Source organism: Crassostrea angulata, chromosome 7 (assembly GCF_025612915.1).
Source record: "Crassostrea angulata isolate pt1a10 chromosome 7, ASM2561291v2, whole genome shotgun sequence".
Taxonomy (NCBI): Eukaryota; Metazoa; Mollusca; class Bivalvia; order Ostreida; family Ostreidae; genus Magallana; species Magallana angulata.
This window is the reverse complement of record NC_069117.1, coordinates 1169937-1190843: the sequence shown is the minus strand read 5'-3', so window position 1 is coordinate 1190843 and position 20907 is coordinate 1169937. Positions and strand designations below refer to the sequence as shown.

General features: G+C 32.0%; 1 pseudogene; it reads left to right on the top strand.

Moving 5' to 3' along the window:
- The first annotated feature begins 11754 nt into the window (after positions 1-11754).
- Positions 11755-20331, top strand: LOC128155619 (chorion peroxidase-like; annotated as a pseudogene).
- Positions 20332-20907: the final 576 nt, after the last annotated feature.

Genomic DNA, 20907 nt, shown 5'->3' with positions numbered 1-20907 from the left:
TTTATTATGATTTTTCTTTGCCAAAAGAAAATTTTTCTTGTAATTACCTATGTAAAGCTTGCTGCTTTGCAAAAAAATTTACAAATTTTTGTAGTTATAGCAGTAACACTTGTTTTCCATACATTATTAAAACAGTCATTTCTTATAAGTTTAATTGAATAGCGTCTACCGCTAGAGTATCAATATTATTACAGAAATATAGTGCTTTGTCTGCTGACCATAATTATGCCTCCATTCGAAGAAGGGAGGACATATTGCTTTGCTGCTGTTGGTCGGTCCACAACAGTTTCCGTTCATTTTCTTTGCAGAGGATGAAAATATTGAAATGAAATTTGGTATACAGGTTTATCATGATAATATCTAGGTCAAGTTCGATATTGGGTACGATCGAGCAATTTTCGAAAGAGTTATGGCCCTTGGACGTAGAAAAATTCCAGTTATTTGCAGTTTCCGTTCATTTTCTTCTCAGAGGATGAACATATTGGAATGAAATTTGATATTCAGGTTTATTATGATAATATCTAGGTCAAGTTCGATATTGGGTACGATCAAGCAATTTTCGAAAGAGTTATGGCCTTTGGATGTAGAAAAAATCTAGTTATTTGCAGTTTCCACTCATTTTCTTCGCAGAGGATGAACATATTGGTAGGAGATTTGGTATACAGGTTTATCATGATAATATCTAGGTCAAGTTCGATATTGGGTTCGATTGAGCAATTTTCGACAGAGTTATGGCCCTTGGACGTAGAAAAATTCCAGTTATTTGCAGTTTCCGTTCATTATCTTTGTGGGTGTTTCCAAGGGAGGGGGGCATAGGTTTTTTACAAACATTTCTTGTTTTTCAGTTTTTTGGTTTTCACATATACACTCGTTTGTTGACCAGTTTTTAGAATAAGAAAACAAAAACGATATATGGTTGTGAACATCAGAATACAAACTACAGATATCAAGGATAGCAAACTTGGATTGACAGAAATTTAAGAAAATGGACAATGTGTGATTATTATAGCATTGACAATAGATTTCATCATAAATCGGAATGTACACATTTTGCAAACGAAAGAAAAGTATATGTTGTCCAACAGCAAATGTGAAAATCAAAATATCATTTTGAATGGATACTTATAATGTAATATAACTGAATACATTTCAAAATGTAAAAAGAAAATGTTTAAATTGTCTGCTCTTCCTAAACATCATTACAGAATAGAATCATGCAATGTCAACTGAGGAAAAAGATAGCAGTCTTAATCCTAACATCCAAAAACATTGTGTTACCAGATGGAGAGTAGCTAGTGTGAAAAAAATGGTTTCTCTATTAAAGACAATAAACATTATATAATGAAGTGGCCATAGTACAATTTAAAGAGAAATGTACTTATTAATCAATGATATAATATTAATTTGTCTGCATTCAATGCTTAAACAATCATTCAATATAAAAGAATTTATTATTTGAAATGAAATTGATTTTACTGCTTGATTATGTCTGCCAAATGTGGTGATATATGTATGCATAAAACAATGAGCATATATGAGGATTTGGAAATTTCGAGAAATTTCCCTTTAATATCTTGAAACATTATTTAAGAACCTCAGCTTATGCATTTCGTAAAAGTGTAAACTGCTTAAGTTAATTTTCGGTAGCAAAATATCATTAGCATGGTAATATAACAGACTTTTTTGCCAGCTCTCATCTCATATGTTTTGGTTAAAAATATAACATGCAACTAATCAATTTCCACATGACAGATTACTTTCATTTACATTCCATTAAAACCGTACAAAAGGAGTTTTCATTGTTTTCACATAGGGGTGAATGAAAATATAATTATTTGATGAAGTGAGGTACACTTTTTTTCATTCTGACTAATCACTAACAGCCCGGGGATTTATACAGTGCAAGGTATTTTCTAGATAAACTGCACAGGTGAACAAATATGTATATATCTATATGTAAGTTAATAAAAACTTACTTTTTGTCACGATTAGAAGAAATACTTATTAGGATATGAAATAGAAAATGTAACTTTTCAATTTCAACAGAACAGGTGACTTTTATTTATTCAAGTGTTTCTTTTTTAAATTTGTTATAGGTACTTAAGAATTTTGAATTTAATTGTATTTGAAATCAAAGTCTATGAAATGAACATGTGCATTTATAAGGTAAAGAAGATGATATGAGGAATAACAAATACCGCTTGTGACTTTTCAACGGTATAAGATTCTTACATATTCATATCTAGTGCATGTTTCAGTGAAATAGAGTAGTTTAACTTTGCACTTTATGTTTTAAGTTACAGGGACAATATAAAGATGGACCAATTATATATCGTTAAAAAATGTATCTATATTCCAGATTTAAGTCACCAGTATTTAGTGGGACTTTTATAAATCCATAATCGCAAATATCAGCTTCTCTCAAAAGGTGAAAAGCATTTAAACCTATGAGCCTTTAATGTTTATTGAGTATGCATGTATATGTTCTGATATTGCACGAAGTATCAACTTTAGTCATGCATTCCTTAGGTAAAATTTCAAGAGTTCAAAATAAAGGGAATTATATTGTCAGAAGAATGGCATAAAAAGTCTCTCTCTCTCTCTCTCTCTCTCTCTCTCTCTCTCTCTCTCTCTCTCTCTCTCTCTCTCTCTCACACACACACACACACACATAGCAATAAAATCTTTTGATGTAACTTTACAGCAGCAAAAACTTTGAATAATTTGTTTTTCCACTTGCTGCATGACTGCTTTTTGCAGATTATGTGCAGAATAAAAGTACAGTAGGAAAGGAGAAATAATTCGTAAAAGATGTTCTTTCTGATAAAGGGTCAAGCAGTCATGTCATTGGGCACATTGTGATCTTCATTGCTCTCTAAGTGTAAATCTGCTTGCGTAACGCTCTCGAACTAACGTCGGAAATTTAAAAACTAAAAACCAGCTTATCGACACAAAATCATTCAACTCTTTTTATCTCTTCTAATATCTTTCAAGTGCACAATAGTTACATTTGAAGAGAGAAAAATTAAGACACTGACAAGATGTTATGCTATGTTTTCACATTAGAATTTTTGAGTTTAATATTTTTTGATATCATATAAATAATTCAATACAAAACAAAGTTTTTCCCAGAAGTCAAAGCATTGCATCGCATTCCAATGTCCATTTTTAAAATTGAATTATTGCATGGTATAATTGAAAAAAAAAACCAGTCGTGTATATTCGAAGATTAAAGAAATGTATTGTCGGCCCACGGATGCAGTGAAAACCAGAGGACGTCCACGGCAATTCATTTCATATCTGAAAATGTTATTTCTTTTGGATTTATTACCCAATAAATATTTTAAACAAAAGATACATACTCGTTTTTATTTATTGAACTAATCTTAAAGCTGTTGTTTTTTATACTTGTTAGTCTTTTGATTGACTGATATTGATATAGATACAAACATCACCACCTGGGTAACAAAAACAACTAAGTTTAATTTGTTTAGCAGTCAGAAAAATGCGTCGGCGCAAACTAAGATTATTTGACTAGACTAAGTCTCATTTTCCCATGGTTGTATGAACAGAAAAAATGGGCTTAGATTATGTGTCTGAATCATTATTTCCGCTTAATGCCTTTATTCTGTCAGCTTTTGTCTCGCACGCTTTAGATCATTGTGAATATTTTATGAATGTATGGTTTGATATCAATGCCTAAAAGAAAATTAATAACCTAAAGAGAAAATATTTGCATCATGTAACTAAAACATTGCTAACGTTATGTTTTTCCAAGAGTTAATTTCCTTTTTAATAATTTCATTATCGTTAATATCCAATTGTTATTTTTTTTAACTCATTGAAAATATCATTAATAATACTTGCTAATTGTAACTATTTTTTGACAGTGAACTTGACCTTGTGCATTGCGTTTCGGGCATATGGCCAATAACAGTACAAACATATTTTTGTATATTTGCAAGATTTAAAAACTAAAAAGAAGAAAAAAAACTTCGAAACAAAATGATTTTGTATTCAATTGAGAGACAAATCGTGTTATTACATTGTATGACATGAGCATTGTTATCTTAAAAAGTTATCGGAATACGATTCGCCGGGCAGTACGTTCTCTTGCCTCTGTCGACATCGCATTTATGCATCTCTTAAGATCTAGTTCAGAAACCCTTTTTCCTTAAACTCAATTTATGTTACAAAGAACTTGTAAACTTGAAAAGCTTCGTTAAAAGCATTAAGATATAAACAAAATTTACTATTAAAAAAATAATGATTCAAAAGCCATATTGAATATATCATTGTAAATAAATAAGAAGAAATAATTACAAATTTCTCTGATAACAAACTTTAGGAAATGACAACCTTCCTATCCAACAGTCAATGTTTATCCATTACCTGTCAAATCTCAGGTGTATGCATTTGCTGCAAAGTCTCAGGTATATTCATTACCTGTAAAATCATTGATGTGTCTTATGAAATTGTGACATAGCATCAACGAAGATAAACCAAAAACATAATTATAGTTTACGTTTTATTCAAACTGGGTAGTGTTTGAAAAAATGCATGGAAAACAAATCTTACTTAAATACATTAACATTATGCAGAACTTTTGAAAAAGTTTTATTCTAGTAAATCAACTATAAAAACTGCTTTGTTAGAATTTATCACACACTACCAAAAATGAAGACATTCCATCATTGAACGTCCTGCAGTCTTATTGATAATACATCTAGCCTAAACGAACGGTCTGTTAGGAAAAAATCTTAATCTTTTTAACCCAAAATTTTTTGTCCAATTTTAAAAGATACTAAGTTTTACTCATTGTATTTGTTTAACTATAAACTACGATTATAGTACCTACTCCTCCTAGGCACCTTATCCCATCTTCAATGTAATGGAGGTTCGTGCTTGCTCAAAAGTAGTATTTTAACCATCACAAACAAACAAACAAACCGTTTTCCCGATTTTGACATTTATTTCGATTATGATATACCCAATTGTGACAAGGTGCAACTGGTCAACAGGGGATGATTACTCCTCCTACGCACCTGATCCCAAATCTATCTTTTTAGAGGTCCGTGTTGCTCTATTTTAATTTCGTATTTCGCTTTAGAGAGTTTGGGATGGTTGACAGTTTGTATTTGTCATTGTTCATGTATGTGTGTCGATTGTTACAGAGTCTTGTCCCTTGATGGTGTTTTTAAACATTATTGACAAGTACTCAAATGGTCTTTCCTGTTACCAGATTTTGGTAGCACTTGGTACATAACTTTAACGTCTGTACTCTGTCACCTTTTGTCTCGCACCCTTTTAGCTCATTGTGAATATGTTTTAAAAATGATTTTTATCAGTTTAAAACAAATTAATACTTACCCTAAGAAAAAACTGTTCGCATGGTTTTGCAAAAATGTTGATAACGAAATGTTTTTTGAAGAGTTAATTTTCGTTTTAAGATTTTTGTTATCGTTAGCATCTAATTGCCGTCTGTTTAACTCAATGAAAATGTCAACAATAATACTTCATAGCTGTGAATCTTTTACGACTGTGAACTGTACATTGTGCACTGCGTTTTGGGCAACAACAGCACACAAATAGTTTTGTAGATTTGCAAGATTAAAAACATTAAAGAAAGTGCTACTGCAAACAACAGTGTGTCAGATCATTGGTATGGACTTCAGTACATTTACTTGATCGTCTAAAAGACAACTTATAAAAGAGATATAGCAATGCAATCCATGATTTTCATAAACAGAAACAAAGCAACAAAATTTTCATATGAAAGAGCTAAATATTTACAATTTATCTTATTATCAAAGACATGCTTTTCTATTATCAGTTTAATAGAAATGTTCTCATTTTCCTTTAACAGTTGTTGCTGGGAATATCTCCAACCCTTTCTTCTTTTAATGAAATATAAAACAGTATTGGTTGGATGATTCAATCATCAATTACGAAACAAAATTCTCATAAACGAAATAAAACTGACTGCACCATGAATATATGCTTTTCATTTAAATCAATAACTTATATTTTTTTTATCAGATCAGAAAAAAATAATTTTTTTCGAAAAATATGATTTAAAAAAATAAAACTACCAATGAATACGTGGGTGATACGGATGTGGTAAAGTACACATAAGTAAAACACATTTGGGTAAAAAATACACTTTAGTGTATGAACAAATAGGTCCTTAAAATGCATGAAATGCTTTTTAAATTAAACTTCAGTACAGAAAATTTACCATCTCTATTTCGTTCTTGCAAATACCAAACATTGACTAATTCTTAAACAAGCTGCTTCTAGGTTTTAGATTGTGCATTTTAAAAACACTTTGTCTATTTGTGTTATCCATGAGTGTAGAATCGCTGCTGCATTTCTAAAACACTCTAATTAAGGTCTTCCGCTTCCAACGGAAGACCTTATACAGATGATTCTGATGAAAATTCTTAATTATTGTAAATCTTCTAGACACATTTTTAAAATTGTAATATCTCGCCTAATTTTTCATTTAAATTTTCAGGGTGTATTTTAAATGATGATATGTTTTTCATGAGTTATTTTTGCGAGTTATTCCCCTTTTTAAATATTTTACGGGTTCTCCATTAGGAACAAAGGATAAAAAAATGGTCTGAAGCAAGTGATTTTAAGTTTTAAATCTAATCTTTTATATATATATATATATATATATATATATATATATATATATATATATATATATATATATATATATATATATATATATATATATATACTTTGAACGTTGTACTTTTTTAATTTTTTTTCCTTAGTAAACTACTTCAACAACTAAATCGAAATCGCTTTCCATGTCTTAATCCTAAGAAAAATTATAACAAAGAGCGCTTTTATTTTCTATTTTATTTTATCCTTGAGACCCAACACACACCTGTTACGGTGTCTTAAACCATCGCGGTAAACTCGTGGCCTTGTGATCACCACGATGACAATAACGCGACGGTGTATCGCGGAAAGGGTTAAAACATTATCACGGTGTAGCGGGAAAATACGGAACCTGCGTTGGCCGAGTATATCTATGGTAAAGCACAAAAAATCGAGTCCATAATTTAAGTAGTAAAGTTATACTTTATTTGCCAAAATGCTTTAAAATTATCCTGTTTTAGCCATTTGATCAGTGCACTTCTTCCTAACGTTATTTATATGCTGTTGAAATTGTTCGAAACATGCTATGACAGGTAGATAGGCCACCAGCTTAAAATATTTAGACAGTTTCGCAATTACATGACACTCAAATTAAGTGTCCAAAACTGCATGGTTCGTTAATTAACATTCCGGATTTTTTTAACGACTTTTACACTGATAACTATAGGTGATGACCTAAAATGCGTGAAACCTCATAACCTTATAACCTATAAAAGGGATATAAAGATACTGTAAAAGGCTCGTGTATTCTATAGCCTTTTCATGTTTTAAAATGGCCTGCGTCTTCAAAGATTGGAATATCTGACACATTTTTGAAATATTTTCAATCATAGTTTTTTTCTGGTCTGTGTTGTTACGTTTGGGACAGTTAAGTTAGCTCTGGATATTTTTATGTAGTGATTTGGTTACAGTTAAAGCAGTATTGTATGGAATGACTATAGTCTCAGCACAAAAAAGGTATTGTTTTGTAAGTGTCGATGTATCTTGTTTTCCTGAGGGTTGGGAGGTTGGCCTAGGTCAGTGGTAAAGGTTGTATAATGGCGATGAAGACTGTGTTTAAAGGTGTTTTTTTAACCTTTGAAATCACCAATTATGTCTTGTTGCGTTGAACATTTGTGAAAACTAGCATTAAACATATACATATCTTTGTTATACATATATTTTAACGATAATTTGATACCTTTAACTTAATTTGGATTTTAAAAACCTGTTAGATTCAAACACAGTGTTGATGTAAGTGTAATAAATTAAATGTTTTCTTTGATGTTTACAAGCTAAAAATCCAGCGAGCACTGAATCAAATTTTTCACAAAATGCTTCAGCGGAAGGATATTATTCTTTATGTGTTACGCTGCCGGAATATGTATGTATTCAATAACATGGTCCATTTATTTCAGATGGTATCATAGATATGTGGGAAAATTTTCTAGTGGTTCGATTCGGTTCCTATCTGTTCCTTGCATTTTTGACATTGCTGTGAATAAAAATCATGAAAGTACAAAACCACTTTTTATAATGAAGATTAATCAGATAAATAACATATATGAATCATTTGCATTCTATAATGATTACAAACAAGATAATTCAATTATCTCAGGAAATGAAAAAGTTATCAAAAGAATCATCCAAGCACACTAAATGTGAACTGAATATCTAATTTTCTTTCGAGATATTTTTATGTTCATTATTTGATTTAAGATGTCTGTTTAGAAAAAATGGTTTAAATCTTAAAGATTGAAAAGTGATATAAAATATTGTCCTTGTTCAAAATTAAGGCAAATTGGCTTGAGAATGTTCCTATTATGGAAATAGATATATTTCTTCGAATTTCCAAATTTTTTAAATTTCTGATAATTAAAAACCCAATATTTCTTTTATCTTATTGCCGCTAATATTCAGAATATCGCAATAAAAACAAGTTTGCCGTTAACACTTTAATACATTTTAGATAAATTCTATTGTAAAGAATACTTTTCTAAGGTTTTCCTATTCCATCAGGTTTTTTTTTAATTTCTGTTATACAGGTATTACAGAGATTCGGAACTTACAATTTTGTTTCATATATGGCTCTTGTGGGTTTTATTATTAACATTGTCACTATTTTATAAATGATAAGTTGTTTATTAGTAATACCTTCGTTTAAATTAAAAGAATAAAGTGTTTTTATATAAAAACTTAGCATTAAAAAAATTGTTTTCTTTTTTTGAACGTTGAATATGAACACAGATAAACAATTAAATTTTAAATTCAATAATTCATATGTGAAGAAAATCATGACACAAGCCTTGTGAACACATACCAAATTACTGTGAGCTCTGTATGCCGCTTGAGACATGACAACAAAAACCCTTTGTTTTACATTTTAACTATTAAAAATATAGAAATATGGTCCTAATTATTTCAGCTTGAATAGTTATCATCTCCTCTTAAAGTCGGTGCTTAAAATTACTCCTTTTTTTGGTAAAATAAAATGAAATTTTTCAATGCCAGTTTTGACTTCTAGTGAATTTAACTTTAAAAATTATCCTTTTTCTTTCAAAATCCATTGATCCCCAGGAATGGCCCTTCTTTTATCACTAGATATCATGAATGTCTTTTAAATGCATAATGACTGATCGGTAAAATATTTTTTCGTTTTTCTTTTTAATGTACCACCAATTGACGCTTGTTGAATTCAAGTGAGTTGTAAAACATACTTGGAACTGCGTCCACCATCTTTTATGACAATTTTTTCTGGTAAGCTATCAATCAGATGAATTGTATGGTATATTATAAATCAGTTCTTTCAACAGTATTTTGGATTAGTGCCACAGGAAATAAATTATATTTTTTGAATTTTTGAGAAATGTTTGGTTTTCACTCAACGTTAAAAACTTTTTGGTGTGCCTACTTTAAAGAATATTTCAATCAATTTTACAGTGATAGCCAGTATTTCTATGATCGAAGAAGTTTTGTATTATGTATATTCATATTTAAGGGACATAGTTGAATTTAGATGTAATGTTTTGTGTATTTTTCAAAACAAAATGTAAGTTCTATCAGTTTCTGTATATAATTGCCGCCTGCAAATACATTTTCAGGATCACAGCGTGAATTAGTTTTGCAAACTAATTGTGCTATCCTGTATAGATAAAGGACATACATTATAGATGGAGAAAATATTCTTCTAAATGCAACAATTGATGCATATTGAAAATATCATGTGCTAGATCTTTAAACAGATAGATATGACAGACAGCCCATAGTAAATGAGGTTTGAACCAGTTAATTAGTCAGACGACGCTAAGTAAGGTAAACGTTTACACGAGGGTTGATCCAAAAGTAATGTCACAGATGCGAAAAAATCGTGAAAAATCGATGTTAAATAACAAAAATTCGTGCTTTGAGATATCTACCTATTTCAATTTAAATTTGAAAACTTTATTGCATTGTGATAATTATTTTTGAAGATAATATATTTTGTAGAGCGTGAGGTAAGGATAGTCACCACACACTCTAGATCATTGGCCTTCTGGTAGAATTTCATAATTTAGTACTCTATACAAATTGGTTACAATGCTCTTAACATATTGTCTTTATCATTTTTTTCCATAATGTAACCAAATACTCCTTTTGCAATCGATGATATAGTATATTGAATTATTTAATGTGCGATCACATTGTCGAGGTCTCTTCAAGAAGTCATGAACGAACATACAAGAACATATCCTTAACTTTCCTTCAGAGCGTATGTCTTCTTTCTATCTAATTTATCTATTAATATGACATATGCTCTAACCACATTAAGGGTTCCCTATTAACTTGCTTTCAATTTTAGGTTGATATGTCAATTCCAGCACATGTTTTCGTGATTTCTATCCATCGAAGCAAAAACTGCATCGTATCACTATTCGTATGTCCAGCCTTTTTATTCTTTGATCTAGAGACAAAAGGCATTGCATAGGTATCTGAAATGTACGATACCATTCAATTTTTTTGACAGATAGAAAAAAGTCTATGTTATATCTGTTTCAAAACATTTTGTTGCTTGGAGCTTTTTCAAATTTTGAAGCTTGTAATTTATTTAAAAAAACAAACCTTAAAAAAATCGTAAATTCATGACGCGGCTTATATATCATGTTATGAACACCAATATATTGAAAGGTGTTCAACGAAATTTCATCAAAATTTAAATTTGAGTTAGAATTTTGATACGGAAAGTTTTGATGTATCATTTTATACAATACATCACCAATAAGAAGTATGGTGCATAGTGTGACATTACGTTTAGACCAACCTTGTATATTTCATTAACCCAAAGTTTCCGTAATGGTAAAGTTCTGCTGTTTTTAATATTTTTTAAATCGTATTTCAAAGCTAATCGGCGACAAATATTTGTACCTTTAGACAAAGAGCACGTTTTAAATTTAATTCCAAACCATATTCGTATTTCAAAGTTAATCGGCGACAAATATTTGTACCTAAGTTTCCACCTTGAAATGTCAATAATTCAATAATGCAGATATTGTATATTTTAAATTGATGAGAGTAAATACAGTTAGATTCATATTCAAAGTACAGAAAATCGCCAAGAACTTCTTATAAAAATATCAAAAAGGAAAATCTTCAATTTTATCATTCGTTTGAAATAATAATCTGTTAAGTTGGTTTTTAGTTGATAAAATATCGTTTTAAAAGTAATTAACATTTTTATGTCCAAATCTTGAGAAAAAAAACATTCTTTATGAAAAAAAGCTGCTGAATTTGCTTATACTTATTTAAGATTTAAAGCCCTAAAAAATACCAGACCTCTCAACAAGAGAAATTTAGAAGAAAGACAAAACATCTCGCTGTACCTCTAAGAATCCTTTGAGACGCGTTATGACTTAATGAACGACTGCAAACATTTGGAAGCCTGTTGAAATAATAACTTGTTCTACCTTCCATTAAAATAACATATATGTCATCGAATATCAAAACAGTTCATAAAATAACTTGTTTTCGTTGGACGAGAGCGTTAATCAGACCAACGCAATCAGCTTATGCAGTCAATCACAGGACTAAAAATCAATAATGAGGAGGCCTTCTTCACATCTTCCAATGAATTGTTTTAGAGTCATCGCTTATCTAATAACAAAACACGATATAAAGCTGCATTTACGACCCTCCAATTCAGACTGGGGTTGCAGCTCCAACCATCAAAATGTACCAGCCAAGAGGACTAGGTGGCATGACCTGGTAAGTTTCATTACAATACCTGGGTTTTGGATTTCTATTATAGTTATTTCATAATATGACTGCTTTCTTTTTGTTTTGAATTATCATTGTGAAATGACACTGGCGTTTGCAATATAAATATATATAGTTATATCGGTGTCCGGTTAAATATTAAGACAATTTAAAAAATGAAAGACAGCACAGAGTAAAACGTTAGCGCTTTCATTAAATCTACTGCGATCTATTTGAATGGCAACGAATTTCGGAAAGTTTGATCTGGGATTCGAATTTATATGTAACATTGCGCAGATGTCCGTGGTAAACAATGACTTTGATATGATATTTCTATTAGAAATTTATTCATTTAAATTGATACAAGATCAAAAAATCACTGTATTATTTTTTTTTAAATATCATTCTTAAGCTTTAGCATAAGATCATCTATAGGTGTTAATTTATAATGAATTTTAATGCATAATGGTATAATTAAAACCTTCTGTAATATACAGCTCTAAACACTTAATTCTTAAAATGGAATGAGGTAATAAAACAATTATTTAATGCCTTAGTAGTCCTTGGTGCAGGGAACAACCCAGTAGGTTAAAAAGCCCGAGGCAAACGAGCCAGTGCAATTAAATCCATTGAGCTTTCTCTGCACCAAGGGAAAATATTCTAATAATGACTTTTTGACTGTTGAGGCATTATATGATCGAATTATAGTTCACCAACAGTTTTAATACCATTTTAATTTTCTGAACAAAAAATCTGCTTAACTTCGGCAAAAATGAAAATGTAACGTTATCCTACTTTCAGGTTGTTGTTCTTGCTTATTGCATCATATGCGTACGCCAATTCCAACATTAGAGTAGTTTTGAATTCAAACATCGAACTTTCATTAAACCCGGAAGGTATATCACAAAAACAAGGTTACGGTCCACAGCCATCAGAAAGACAAGGGTACGGCCAACGTACACCCAGAAAACAAGGGTACGGTCCGGTTGTCGAATTTAATCCACGACGATATAATGAAACAACCACTCGACGGAACCCTTACTCATCGTACACTGAAGACACAGGAAATTATAACTCTCACATCAGGAGACGCTCAAGGTTGCCTGATCCTAACCAAGAAATGCTACTAAAAATTCCCGCAACCTCGAACTGTAGGTGTTATAATGATGATCCAGTTCAGGGCAGGATTCGCTACCAATCACACCGGGGTTGGTTGCAAAAGTTAGTATACGTGGCTTATTGAAGGCTATTAAAGTTAGTAGATGTGGCTTATTAAGGTAGAATATACTGCTTGACAGAAAAAAATACCCTGAAATACAAACACTATCCCAATTACAATTGGGAAAACCCAATGAATTCAATCATACTAAATCGTTTTGGATTTTTTTTATCCTTTAACATTAGAACTATGCCTCTTAATCCTACCAACGTCAGGATGAATATTGATCCGATAATAACTTTGGATAGAATATATTAGCAAGTAAAATGTAAAGTTAGATACAATAGCCTTATAAAATGAGATGAACGAGATACATCCCTATTTTATGGTTATAGCTGATGTATGATATTTAACTCAATGACTAATCGTTCTTTAGCAGCAGGAGGAGACGTCGTGGGCCGGAGGAGGAAGAAGAGGAAGAAGATGAGGACGATGATGACGATGAAGATTGTGATTTTGCAAAAACACTTACTTGCGATTACACCTCCAAATTCAGAACTATTGACGGGAGCTGTAATAACCTTGCTCATCCTTACTGGGGAATGGCGGAAACACCGCTCATCCGGTTTCTCTGCTCGGTCTATGAGGATGGTAAGTTACTTTCAGTTATCTATTAGTTTTTTTATTGTAGATGACACAAATTATTGGTTTCTTTGTTTCTTGACAAGGTGTTTGATATCAATGCACTATCAGTGTATCATGGAATCGTTTACTCAAAAGAACATTCTCTATTCTCATCTGCTAGAAAAAGGTAAATGAAATTTATATTAGTGTACAATGAATGGTTTATCAGGTGATTTCTTCCAGGCATGAGTGCTCCAAGAAGTAGAGGTAAGTTCGGGCCTCTACCAGAGCCCAGGGAAATAAGGCTGAAGGTACACGACAGGAGTCGTCCGCGCCATGAACTGAAAAAGTTTACCCATTATTTGATGTTCTTTGGACAAATGTTGAGTCACGATCTTCAAGAAAACGTAAAATCTGAAAGTGAGTAGTCTATCTTTTTCACTTTCAAATTTGATTTGATCCAAATCAATAAGAAAAAATTGTAAGGATACTATTCCTATCTTATTCTGAGAACGTTTACTGTTAATCTTTTTCTATTTTGATGTTTTACCAGCACCCGACGGAGAAGATCTGGACTGCTGTGGTATCCACAGAAGTGACCCTAACTGTATCATGAGATTAAGAATTAGAGGCGATGACCCATTTTACGGCCCCTTTGGAGTACGCTGTTTGAATTTCGCCCGCTCTGAAGCATCCCCTGACTTAAATTGCAATTCAAGTCAGTATTTTTTTTGAAGCATTTGTTTAGATTTTTAACGTTTCAGTAAAAATCGAATGTAACACATGCCAGCTATTAAAAAAATATGCACAGATTAATTGCAATGAATTTTAAAAGTATTTCTGAAATTTGTTGTATGTATATTAAACGGCCTTTATGATTTGTTAATATTTCATATTCTAACAACAAAAAAAGCGTTACGGTTTTTTTGTGAAGGGAATAGATTTTATTATACTTTCATGTTAAATACTGAAATCTGATTGGTTTAGACGCAGTTGGTAATCCGTTCTATCACCTTCAGCGTTAGCAACACACTTGGCAACGGGTAACACAACGAATTGTTACATGCGCGTAAATTATGCGCGTACGGTTCGCCGTAGAATTCACTTCATTTCTATATAAAAGCAGTAAAATTTTCTTTAAAATTAAGACATTCAGTATAATATAATAAAAAGTGTCTGGGAGGGTAACTGTTGAAATTGACACCCCAAACCACCATTGTCAACCTCCACTTCGCGTCGGTTGACAATGGTTGTCTCGGGGTGTCAATTTCAACAGTTACTCTCCCAAACAGGCACTATTTATATATTATTGCCAGGCTTGGGGTAATGCTAAATGTAATGGTAATGCATTGCAATGCATTACATGTTTTCAAAGTAATGCTAGTAATGTGTAATGCCACAAAATTAGCATTACAAGTAATGGTAATGTAATTCATTACTTTCTAAAATTTAGTGTAATGCTGGCATTACATGGCATTACTTTGCATTACTATGCTTATTTATGCATGTTCACTTTAAAAAAATGTGATGAAAAATTGAATTTTATTAACTTTATTAAAAAGAAGAAAGAAATAATTCTTGAAATAAAAATGTTTTGGTTGTATTAAAAAAGATTTTTAAAATTTCATTTTTAAATTGTTCATATTACTAGATTTAACAACACAGTTTCATAACATTTTTATGAGTGTTGTTTTTAAGAGTTTTAAATCATTTAAACAATTTACTCCAATTAGTTTGCACTTCAATAAAGATGTGTCAACAACACACTATGCCCCCAGGATAACCTAAGTATCAAAACAATCTATTGTTATAAGAAGTGCTAAACACCCCAATCCCCTTCCCTATGCCATATCCCAATAGACAGACATGCACCTTTAATGGCGAAATGAATGCACTGTCCATCCATGATGAAACTCAAAATCACTTCCAATATTATAACCCGTTTGAAAATAATTTTACTCTCTCTCTCTCTCTCTCTCTCTCTCTCTCTCTCTCTCTCTCTCTCTCTCTCTCTTTCTGTTGTACATGTATATTAAGTACATTAGTTTGGACTGATAGAAAATACAAGATTCATGTATTTTTTCTATTTTTTCACTTAATATATCCCAAGATAAAGGTTGTCAAACAATCTTTCAGTCCCAGCTTCCACTGCACCTGTAGAACGTTTATTTAGTATAGCTGGAAAGATTTTCAAACTAATAGGAAGCAGTTAAAAGATGAAACCTTTGAAACTTTGATCATAAAGTTCAACAGCAATCTTTTGTCTTAAAATGTCCTCAGCATAGAGAAATCCGATTAAAATATATTAAGAAATATAACTTGGCAAAACCCTCTGTCTATAAATTAATACAATTAAGTGTCCAAAATTATAAAGATTTGTGTTATCTGGAGAAAATAAATTGTTTTCTATCATGCACAAATCTGTGTCTCTATATCATATCTGATATTGTATCATGCCAAATATCTATAAATATCTTTTTACTTATGTAATATGTTGTTCATAATGCCACACGATTATTATATATTGAGCAAATAAAGAATGACTCTTGTATACATAGTCATCGAATTTGAACCTGATACTGAACATGAACCTGTAGATATGTTAAAAGAGTGTTTTATATTTGAAACATTTGCAAAAACTCTTTATTAGCTTTACTTTTTTAAAACAAAGTAATGGTAATGGTAATGCATTACTTTACTCATGTAATGGTAATGTAATGCATTACTTCAAGAAAATCAAGTAATGGTAATGGTAATTTAATGCCCAAATTCATGAAGTAATGGTAATGTAATGCATTACTTTACAATGTAATTCGCCCCAAGCCTGATTATTGCATAATAATGTGATGATACTTGATTACATTGAAGCTGAATCCGTTCATATTGACTTGGCTATTGTGTACAATATCTTGTGTTTATCATTTTTTTTTTACATATTTTTCATTCTTGTTTGTTTTTTTATTACATGTTTTTATGCTTTTTGTTTTTACATGTTTATTGTTTACTTGTTTATTTTTTCATGTTTTATGTTTATTGTTTAGATGTTTCTTATGCTTATTCTTTACATGGTTCGATTTTAATTGGTTGCGTGTTTACAGAGGTGCGTCAGACCATTACAGAGTATACTATGTACATCGATGGCTCTTCGTTCTACGGATCGAACGAAGAAGATTACCCGGATTTAAGAACGTTTACCGGTGGTGAGAATTTCGCTTACCTTCTTCTCTCATTTTTGAATTGTAGATCAGCCTTCTGTTGTAAATCAGAAAAAAGTGACGAGAGATCAAATCTGACTTTGAATCTTATATCTATATTGTTGTTAATTAAGAATATGGGATGGAAGAGAGAAGGAACAGGATAAGAATTTTTTAAAAACTATTCTGCTATTGAACGTTGTCACAATCAAAGCGCCATTGGCTTTAGAGAAAGCTTTGAAAATAAGAGCTGAAATAAATAAAAATAAATGGTGTTGGAGATGATAAATTTATTGATGAAAAATGGTTGTTAGTATAGCAGATAATTATTTTTTGCCAGCAATTTCAAAGACATTTTGGTAAAGCTAATTCCGCGTTATTTCAGGTTTACTGACCACGCAGGACCACCCTCATGGGGAGGGTGAGTTGATGCCCCCCACAGACGAACCGGAGGACGGATGTCGCGAAACAACCTTCAAATGTTTCCACTCTGGTACTTACTCTCCATAGCTAGACATTCTGCACATTGGTGTATATTTGCAGATATATATTCAGATTTCATTTTATAGCTGATATTTACCAATGTGATTTTAAATTTAAAGATATTTCATAAGATTTCCTGATTATGTTCCTTACAATTATCATGAAGACGGTGTCTTTTTAAGGGGATGGTCGAGTAAATCAACAGGCTCCACTTATTGCTCAGCACACGCTCTGGCTTCGTGAACACAACAGACTCGCCAGAAAGCTGGCCGAGCTGTATCCTGGTTGGGACGATGAAAGGCTCTTCCAGGAAGCCAGAAAAATAGTGGGCGCAATGTTTCAACATATCACATACACAGAATACCTGCCACTGATTCTCGGTGATGACATCATGGACCTGTTTCAACTCAGACCCCTCCCCAAAGGTTCCTTTTTTGAGGGGTACGACGCATGTGTTCACCCTGGAATCCGTCAAGGCTTCTTCGTTGCTGCTTTCCGGTTTGGACACAGCATGATCAACGATTTCGTCGGATTTCAACCGGCCTCGGGTGACTACCGCCGGGACCGTTTAAGGGATATCTTCAATATTCCGGACCATCTGTATCAAAGGGAAGGAATCGAGCAAACCATTCGTGGCCTCTACCTTGAGCGGTCCCAAAGTGTTGACAGGTAAATTTTAAAATGACAATTTTTTTTCTTTCACCTTTTGGAACAGTGTTATTTGACATGCATACTTCAGTTCTCTGAAATAAGTTTTACATGCCTGTTATTGGGTTAACATTTTCGTTTTTGAAAAAGAAATGTCAGATCCTATATTTTCTGAATAAGTTCTTTTTTAAATCACCTAGAAACTTGAGTGATAAGATGAGATCTTTTAGGTTAAAGTCAGTGGAAGTACTGAACCATTTGTTTGAGATTGGTCCCGGTACAGGGTCAGACCTGATCTCCATCAACATCAACAGGGGGCGGGACCACGCCATCCCTCCCTACATGAGCTACAGGAAGATGTGTAACTTGTACACCACCAACAAGTTCTCCGGCCTTGTGGACCACACCCAAGATGTCCGCGAACTCCTGGCAGAAACTTACGAGTGAGTTATTCCTTTTTTAGCCATTTTTTCTGTTGAAAACTTTTAAGTAAGTCACATCGAAAGCAAAATCTTGTCAGAAACATAAGGTTTTTTAAAATAAATGATTTTTTTAGACCAGTCACACTAAAAATTAATGATTACTGTGACTATCTTGGAATAACAGTAGGTTAAGTTACTCTACCCAAACTTGAATGTAGGCGCATACGATGTATATTCGGCAGGAATCTTTGAGAATAGGAAAAGTGATGATTCCATCGATTATTTGTGCACATTTTTCAAGTAATGGTCGTTATCACGTTTCTTTGCGGTGAGATTATCTTATAAAAATGTTTGATGCATTTTGTTTTATCAAAATATTGGTTCGTATATAGCAACACAAGGCAATTGATATAAAACGCTTTTTACAGCTGTATTTAATTGACTTTGTTGTCTCTTAGTCTTCTCACCACGAATTTGAAACTTGTAAAGATTACAAATTGTAAAAAGAATAAGCTGATATAGAAAAAAATCAAAGGAGTACCCAGAGACGGCAAATATACGCTTTTGTAATATATATCTTTATGAGATAAATAAATTAAGTGCAGAAATATGACAATGTTCTTAGAATACTTTTTATATCACATTATTGGTAAGTCTCGAATGGCTCTCATTATTCGTCTTTTGTTTATAGGATTTTGTGGGTGTTTTCTCTTACTATTGTTTTTTTTAATTTTTATTTGAATCTACTATCAGGTTAAGTTGTAAAGGCATCTATAGTATATTTGTTTTTACAAAATTTACAAAAATTTTAAGTGATTATTTCCAAATAAATATTTGAAGGCTGTCACCTATTTGCTTGCTGACACGCATACATGTAAACAGTGATTTCATTGGAAAAGTATGGGTGTTGTATTTGTAAACAACAATTTAAAGAAAAAAAAAACAAACAGTAACAAACAGTACTAAATTTTGTTCGGGTCTTTAGCGTTTCAAGGTGATATTCATTAAAATCCCCATTGATTCTTGCAAACTAACTATCTTGAGCGTCCACTGTCTTTCAGGAAAATATCTGTAATAAGTCATTGAGTTATACAGACTTGAACATTTGCTGTTTACTTCTTTCAGTCATGTCAATGACATTGATTTGTTTACGGGCGCTGTCTCCGAGACGCCATTAGATGGCGCTTTAGTGGGACCAACGCTGGCCTGTATCATTGGACTGCAGTTCAAAGCGCTGAAGGTTGGAGACCGTTTCTACTACGAAAACAATGAACCTTTTGCGGGCTTTCGTCTGCCCCAAATTGACCAGATCAAGAAGACCACTCTGGCTCAAGTCATCTGTAGAAATATGAACATTGGGAAGATACAGAAGAACGTTTTCATTCACGGGTTAGTTCATTCAAGGGATGTTGAGATGTTGACAACATTTCGCAATGATTCGACATTATGAAATATTTGATAGGTCCCATTAATCAATTTTGTTAGCAATAAACTTTAAATACTGATTTTAAAAAGAAGAGAAAATGGTCCTAAAATTGCTACATTGGTAGCACAATTACAAAAACATTGTTGTAACCAGAAACTATATCAAACTTTTCATTTAGAACTGTAATTTTACAAAATACTGATGTTAAATAATCCAATAATAATTTATTGATCATCTATGTTTGATCTTTAGTTTGCCTGAAGTGGATTGTGCAGACATTCAGGACGACATTGATCTGACACACTGGGCTGACCCTACACCGTAATGTGAATCCCAGGAACTACCTCCTCCTCAGTGCTCATTTATTTTCAGAACAGTTCAATTCAAAAAACATTTTACATTTCCTGAGTTTCGCAATGTCCTAAATATCTTAATACTTCTTTTTATCAAGAAATTTTGTTCAACGTTGTAATAAAGATTTGAGTGTGTTTATTTTATGTGTTTATTATTTGTATTTGGTAATACAAATTTACCAGTAAAGCCTGTATAAAAATGATATAGGTCAAGGTTTATCTTTGAAGGTCGTTGAAAGTGTGAAATGGACAGCACATATTATTAAGTATTATTTTGTATGGCGTGAAATACATGTGAGGGTGTAAGAATAAGGTGAACAAGAAATTATCGAAGGTCCTCATATATGCCAAGCGTATTTTTGTTTTCTATGACTGTTAACAAAGTTTTAACAATTCTTTAGCAACTAAAATCTTTTTTTTTTTTGTTTAATATATAAACCTATATGACATATCTTAATAATTTAAATTAATAATATCGACAAAGATTTACATCTTAAAGTAATAATTAGAGGTGTATAACCCATCTTGAATAAGTGTAAACGTTTCCATCTGACATCAATGGTTATGGTTCTTTTTAAGTAGGTTGATAGGTACGTAATCCTTACTTGCTAGAGTGATCGTTCAAGGTAAATCCATAAAAAAGATCAGCTCAGTACATTAGTATTATGTAAGTAATAAAACAAATAACGGAGAGGCCTAGGGACCCCCGGTCCAA